This window comes from Pongo pygmaeus, chromosome 16, assembly GCF_028885625.2.
Source record: "Pongo pygmaeus isolate AG05252 chromosome 16, NHGRI_mPonPyg2-v2.0_pri, whole genome shotgun sequence".
Classification (NCBI taxonomy): Eukaryota; Metazoa; Chordata; class Mammalia; order Primates; family Hominidae; genus Pongo; species Pongo pygmaeus.
Window position 1 is genome coordinate 80290843 of NC_072389.2, and position 7902 is coordinate 80298744.

At 43.5% G+C, this 7902-nt stretch overlaps 1 protein-coding gene across 2 annotated transcripts in view; it reads right to left on the bottom strand.

Annotated features, from left to right (window-relative positions):
• The window catches only part of EDC3 (enhancer of mRNA decapping 3), a 71665-nt gene extending 64840 nt beyond the window's left edge, over positions 1 to 6825 (bottom strand). Inside the window, exon 1 of one of the 2 annotated variants that reach the window (XM_054450239.2) lies at positions 6657 to 6825. The gene's annotated coding sequence lies outside the window, so the exon portion shown is untranslated. Of the gene's footprint in view, positions 1 to 3642; positions 3771 to 6656 lie in introns of those variants that run through there. The other variant, XM_063652766.1, reaches the window with a different exon arrangement.
• Positions 6826 to 7902: the final 1077 nt, after the last annotated feature.

Genomic DNA, 7902 nt, shown 5'->3' on the forward strand with positions numbered 1-7902 from the left:
TTGTATTTTTAGTAGAGGCGGGGTTTCACCGTGTTAGCCAGGATGGTCTCGATCTCCTGACCTCGTGATCCACCCGCCTCGGCCTCCCAAAGTGCTGGGATTACAGGCATGAGCCACCTTGCCCGGCCCTGCCTCCATTTCTTAAACACCTCCAGGTAAGAATATTTTAATTCATTTACCACTTTGTTCTTATACAAATAAACAAGTTGCCAATTACAAATCTAGCTACTTTGGAATATCCTTCATCTCATTAATACATTACTACTTCTTGTGTAAGTTTGCTGACAGGATTTTATGTACAATTAAAAAAAAATACATCTTCCCTGTAAAGCCTATTCATGACAATAAATCCTTCAAACAATTCCACTTCTAAAAAAAACTAATTTTTCTGTGTAGTATTCAACAATGTTAAATATTTCCAAAAAAATGCAATGTTTGTGCAGCTAGCTAACCAACACTTATTTTGCCAACTTGTTATTAAAATCTATCCTAACAATCTGTGTAGCTAGGAAGGGAGCCACAGATGTCACATAATCAAGATTTTCCAGATTACTTTTAATTATGGGACTATTTTGCTCAAATGCTGAACTATCAGGATTTCCAGACTACTGAATGCCAGATAAGTAATGGGACTTTATCATTATTCTGATAAGCCTTTGGATAACAAAGTCAGGTAGCGCTAAACACTCTTCCATCTATTATATTACTAAGGCAGCTGCCCAAATGATCCATAAATTACAAATAAACAAGTTGCCAATTACAAATCTAGCTACCTCTATCTGTGTGCCACATCAGACAACGCACAGCATTCAGATCCAATGAACAACCCTTGGCCTGCTAAAAACAATGATAATTAACAGCTGTGGATGAGTGAGTAGTTAGTTATAGATTTCTGAAAAACTAGGAATTGTTCCACACAACAGGAAAGGTGTTTGTTGAATCAAAATCTTGGGAATGGCAGAGATCTTAAAAGAAAATATGCAACCCAGCATGATGGCTCAGGCCCTACATCCCAGCACTTTGGGAGGCTGAGGCAGGAGGATCACTTGAGGCCAGGAGTTTCAGACCAGCCTGGACAACATAGCAAGACTGTTTCCACCCCCACCCCCACCCCGCCTCAGAAAAAGAAATCCAGCACAATCCCATATTTAAATACAGTACTAAACCCATATCTTCCATAAAAGGCAGCATGGTGAAAAGAGAATAAAATTCTGAAATCACGCTGGGTGTGGTGGCTCATGCCTCAGGTGGCTAGTGTCTGCAATCCTAGCACTGTGGGAGGCCAAGGAGGGCTGACCGCTTGAGCCTAGGAGTTCAAAGCCAGCCTGGGCAACATGGCAAAACTCTGTCTCTAGAAAAAATACAAAAAATTAGTCAGAAGTGGTGGGAGGCGGAGGTTGCAGTGAGCCAAGATTGCACCACTGCACTCCAGCCTGGGTGGCAGAGCAAGACCCTGTCTCAAAAAAAAAAAAACAAAAAAGAAAGAAAAAAATGAAATCAGACATCACAGCCCCTGGTTCACTTCTGTACTTCCTTACTAACCAGCACTACGACCTGGGCAAATTACCTAATCTGAGTCTCAACTGCCTCATCTGTAGGGAATTATGCCAATTATACTCCTATCTCATAGAACCACTAGATGAATTATTTTAAGGTACGATATGGATTATTTTAAGATTAAATGAGATAATCCATATAGTGTCTACAACATAAAAAATTTTAGTTCAAATGTCTCCTTTTGCCAGAAAGAATACCGGTCACATACGGAACTTAAGTTACGGCCCTGTGAGGGCCACCTCACTTCTCACCCAAACAAAATTACAAAAATACACGAATTCCCTCTACAACATCTTGGAAATCAAGTCCTGGTCTTTAAACTGGAATACACATGTCCCTAGGGGGTACACAAAGATATGCAAGCAAGGGAATCAACTTCCACGATACTCTCATAAACCTGATTTGTGTGGATAACTAGATGATCAATTTTAAATTTTCAGGCATAAAATTTATTACTTTAGGATGGGTAGGAAAACTACAGCCCTAAACCAGATCTGGTCTGCTACCAATAAAGTTTTATTGGAACACAACTACACACAAATACTTGCATATTATCTACGGCTATTTTCTGTTTTTTGGGGGTTTTTTTTTGAGACAGAGTCTTGCTCTGTCGCCCAGGCTAGAGTGCAGTGGAGCGATCTCAGCAACCTCCACCTCCCGGGTTCAAGCGATTCTCCTGCGTCAGCCTCCCAAGTAGCTGGGACTACAGGTGCCTGCCACCACTCCCAGCTAACTTTTGTATTTTTAGTAGAGACTGGGTCCTGCCTCAGCCTCCCAAATAGCTGGGACTACAGGCGCCCACCGCCACACCCAGCTAAATTTTTTTTTTTTTTTTTTTTTTTTTGAGACATTGTCTCGCTCTGTCGCCCAGGCTGGAGTGCAGTGGCGCAATCTCGGCTCACTGCAAGCTCCACCTCCCGGGTTCACGCCATTCTCTTGCCTCAGCCTCCGGAGTAGCTGCCTCAGCCTCCCAAATAGCTGGGACTACAGGCGCCCACCGCCACACCCAGCTAAATTTTTTTTTTTTTTTTTTTTTGAGACATTGTCTCGCTCTGTCGCCCAGGCTGGAGTGCAGTGGCGCAATCTCGGCTCACTGCAAGCTCCACCTGCCGGGTTCACGCCATTCTCTTGCCTCAGCCTCCGGAGTAGCTGGGACTACAGGCGCCCACCACCACACCTGGCTAATTTTTTTGTATTTTTTAGTAGAGGCGGGGTTTCACTGTGTTAGCCAGGATGGTCTTGATCTCCTGACCTCGTGATCCGCCTGCCTCAGCTTCCCAAAGTGCTGGGATTACAGGCGTGAGCCACCGCACCCGGCCACATATTGTCTATGGCTGTTTTCTCACTACAGTGAGAGTTGAGCAGTAACCACAGAAACCATGTGGCCCATAAAGCCTTTCATCTGGCTTTTCGCAGAAAGTTGACTTTTGCTTTAGGATAAAATTCTGTGGGAAAAGTGGAATGGATACAAGTTCAAAAAGAAAAAGGAAAAATATGTAATGGACAAACTCCCAAAATGATAAAAATGACCAAAACTAACTCAACTAACTATATTAAGAAATTGAATTAGTAAAATCTTCCCAGAGAGAAAAACCCAGGCCCATAGGACTTCACTGGTAAATTCTATGAAACATGTAAGAAATAATACCAATCCTACACAAACTATTTCAGAAAACAGAGGAGGAAGGAACACTTCCCAATTCATTTTATGAGGTCATAATTACTCTGCTACTAAGGCTAAAGATGACATAAAAAAAAGGAAACCTTAGACCAATATCCATCATGAACATAGTCACAAAAATTAACAAAATGTTAGCAAATTGAATCCATCTATATGTAAAAAGTAGTAGATACATTACTAAGCAGGGTTCATTTCACAAATGCAAGATGGGCTTAATATCTGAAAATCAAGTAATGTAATAAGCTATGTTATATATTTCTTACAGTCTTTGTTTCAAAAGTTTAGTTGTATGTTTTTAAAACATCAAATTGATATTGTATTTAGGTAATTTTATATTTATTTTTAAGAGTCAATATTTACTTGTCAGAAATTACATCCAAAACTATTTAAAATTGAATACGTACACTATTTAAATCTACGATGAAAAGTTTCAGGTGCCAACTTAAAAGTATATAAGATCTAACAGATTCCATAGTCTTTTAGACATTCTCAAGAAGAAATGTTTTAAGACCAGTGACCCAGCCTATACCTGAAAGCCTGAAATGACAAGGAGAAAAATAATCATTCATGCCAAAGCAACACCACCATATCTTCAGACTTTTGACTTCTGCCCATAAATTTACTCTTAGCACATCTAGATCTAAACCTAATATTCCAGGTACAAGCCTACCAGTGATGCAACCTTTCTCATTCTAGATTTTGCATTTTCCTAATACAATATACTAATGCAGGTCAGTCACATCAGTTCTCACAGCCTTCTTAACCACACCACTGACTGGTGATTAAAACATCAAATCTTTTTATTATAGAACTCCTGTGAGGTCATATCTCCACCCTCCCCCAATAGGTATAGTTGATTTTTTTTGGACCCAAGCGCAATTTCTCACATTTATACACGCTTCCTTCATTTCATTAAACAGCACTGAACAAATATATTGAGATCTTTTCCCAATCTGGCAATCACCAACCAAATGACTCTTTCTTTACTTCATAAAGGCACCAAATCCAATAAGCAAACCTTCTAGATAAGGTCTCAAATACACGAAGTGTATAAAGAAAGTGATGAAACCCCAGTTCAGATCACCAGAATTCCAGCTGTAAGTAGTGTCCACAAATCAAACCTCTCCATACATAGATTTTCAAACTCATGACTCCATCCAACTACCACAATCTGGCAAATTCCTCCATCTCGCCCATTCAGTTATCATAAGACTTAGTAAGACCAGGCGCGGTGGCTCACACCTGTAATCCCAGCACTTTGGGAGGCTGAGGTGAGTGGATCACCTGAGGTCAGGAGTTCGAGACCAGCCTGGCCAACATGGTGAAACCCCATCTCTACTGAAAATACAAAAATTAGCCAGGCGTGGTGGTGCATGCCTGTAATCCCAGGTACTTGGGAGGCTGAGGCAGGAGAATCGCTTGAACCAGGAGGCAGAGGTTACAGTGAGCAGAGATTGCACCACTGCACTCAGTCCAACCTGGGCAATGGAGTGAGACTCCATCTCAAAAAAAAAAAAAAAAAAAACAACTTCATAAATGCCTTGCTAAAATTCTGACACACTATCATTATGGTCACTACACTCCTTTGAGACATAATTTGGATGTCCTGTCCTGTTGTTCTGGCTGAATTTAGGAGAACTCTAGTAAGCCCTTCTCTGGATAAGAAAAGAAAAATGATACATCTTCCATTTTGTATTAATTACAGAATCTCACAAATGGCAAGGATTTTCAACATTTTCTAATGTTGTTTTTCTTAGAGACAGAGTCTTGCTATGTTGCCCAGGCTGGCCTTAAGCAATCCTCCCACCACTGCACTCAGCCCTAGTCTAATATTTTTCTTTTCTTTTTTTGAGAAGGAGTTTAGCTGTTGTTGCCCAGGCTGGAGTGCAGTAGCACTATCTTGGCTCACTGCAACCTCTCCCTCCCAGGTTCAAGCGTTTCTCCTGCCTCAGCCTCCCAAATAGCTGGGATTACAGGCACCCACCACCACACCCAGCTAAGTTTTGTATTTTTAGTACAGACGGGGTTTCACCACGTTGGCCAGACTGGTCTCCAACTCCTGACCTCAGGTGATCCACCTGCCTCAGCGTCCCAAAGTGCTGGGATTACTGGCGTGAGCCACAGTGCCCGGCCTTAATATTTTTCAAACTATACGTCATGACCTATTAGGGGTCAGACTCAATTTAGTGAGTTGCAACCAATTTTTTTTTAGAGTGCATCTTCTATAGAAAGGGTAAGTAAACTTTTCATTGGTGTGTGTGTCTGTGTACACACTGAGTGTGCAGGGGCATAATAAGTCATGATGTAAAATATATCTAACTGTGGGTCACAGGTCAAAAATTTTGAGACACTTTTCTAGCCCCACAGCCCTAGACCAAGGAGGCTCTACCAAGAAATTGATAATAAACAAAAAGTCATGTTTTTACAACCATTTTTACATCATACAGAGAAACTAGCTAAGAGGATTTTGTGCTCAGTACACGTAATCTACCACTCATTTAAAAAAAAAAAAAAAAGATTAGGATCCATCTGGGTGTCCAGTTGAAATACTAAACTGCTTGGAGACAGCCATTTCTGTTTTGGTGGGGTGAAGACCTGTATCTGAGACAGCAGACTGAAATCGGTTTGGTCTGTGGCGAAGGAAGAGAAGAAAAACCATTCCGGGTCGCGAGTTCCTCATTTGTAACCATAGGAGAATACTGTTGGCTTGGTCAGTTGATTTTCAACTAATCTCCCAATTGAAGAGTTAGGCGAAGCAATTGCTATTGGGAGATTAATTGAAAATCAACTGACCAAGCCAACAAGGGCTATGCCTCCCACTAACCAAAACACTTTAACCACTCAACAAGTCAAGTATTGATAAATACAATCAATATCACACAAAGAGTAATGAAAAGAACCACAGACTTGCATCAAAGGCAGAAATGAATCCAGGGATAACTTCCTGGGATTTGGAAGATGTGACCTGGTAGGTATAAATTTCTCAGGCATCCTCTTTTTCTATCCTCCAGTTCACCTCTGTCCTCAAGCTATCAGTCATGGATGTGGCACTGGCGTTCTTCTCTGCCACCGTATCTCATTATGCAAAGGGAAACTGAGGCACGAAGATACGAGTGAGTGAGCCAAGGAACTGCAGCAGCCACCAACAAGGCTGGACTAAGAGCCCAAGCAGCTAATGCCTCACTCCTCACACAATCCCCATACTATTTAGAATCCTGCAGTCCTCAGCCTTCCACCTCAAACCAAACTCCTGGGGCCGCCCGTAGTACCTGGTCCCCTGCGCACCCGATGAAGCCCCCAGCTCTTGCCTGCCTGCCTCTATAAAGGTCTACGAGGCCTGGAACTCTGAAGCCTAAAGCAACCCCGGCAGCCCCCTCCCACGAGCGTCCACAAACCAGTAGCCTCCCTTCGCTCCCACCTCCGCGCCGACGGGCCTGGAGCTCCTCCGCACACCACACCAAGCCGACCACGCAACACAAGAGGACCCACGGAAAAATTCTCTCCACGCCCACCCCCACAGCTTCGGCCTTCACCACCGCCGCCGCCGCCGGAAGCGCCCCCACGTCTCCACGCCACCACCGTGAGGTCACTTCCGGCGCGACAGCTTGGAATCCAGGGCAGGCAATTGAGGGGGCGTGGCACCCGGGAAATTTAAGAGGTTGGAAGAACGTCCCTTCGGCCATACAGAATTGCGCTTGGGTAGTCATTTTGCGCTCCACGCTTACTTATGTCCTGTGGCGTCTTGGCTGGAATCGGGGCTCTACCCACGACTCCCCAGCCTCGATGCCCAGGCCCCCCTCTTGCAGGCTCGATGAAAAGCACCCGCTTCTCCTCCTGTTCCCCCAGCGCCAATCGCAGAGCTGGAGCGGAGGACTTTCAGGGAGGCCTGGTGACGTGACACCCCCTCCGTGCTAAACCGCAGCTGTGGGACTCAATAAGTGGGACAACCCCCTGATGGATTAAAGAAAACAAGACATTCCTGCCGTGGTCGATCTTCAAAGCGTATCAGCTTCAGCCCATTTAGGAGTTAGAATCAGCCAGTCCGTGCTTGACTGCTTTCCCTTCCCCCATACTCAGTACACAGGAAAGTGCCGCTCTTCTACTCGTGGCATTTTAGAGTCTTGATTTGTGGGGAGAGGGGAAAGCATGCGTTTAGGGCCAAGACAGTGTAATGCGGAGTATTGCACAGCCTTGAAGCCTGACACCTGGTTTGGGAACCCCTACTTTGGCGAATAGCGTAGAGTAGGGTAGCAGTTCCAAACCTAGCTCTACAAAATCAGTTGAAGAACTTTGTAAAATTTACACTTTCTAGGGGACTGCTTCACCTCTCCCCCTCCATCACCAGAGATTCCCTAGGTCAGAAGGGGTCCTTGTCTTTTAAAATTACTGTTATTAATGAACACTTCTAGAGCAGTTTTTGGTTCAGGGCAAAATTGAACAGAAAGTACAGAGTTTCCATATATCCCCTGTACACACAGGCACATACACACACAACTTGTCCTCTTATGGACATCTTGTGCTACAGTGGTACATTTGGTAACAATTGATGACCCAACTTTGACACATCATTATCACCCAGAGTTCATAGTTTACATTAGAGTTTACTCTCAGTGTTGCACATTCTGTGGGTTTTGACAAATATATAATGACATGTATCTACCATT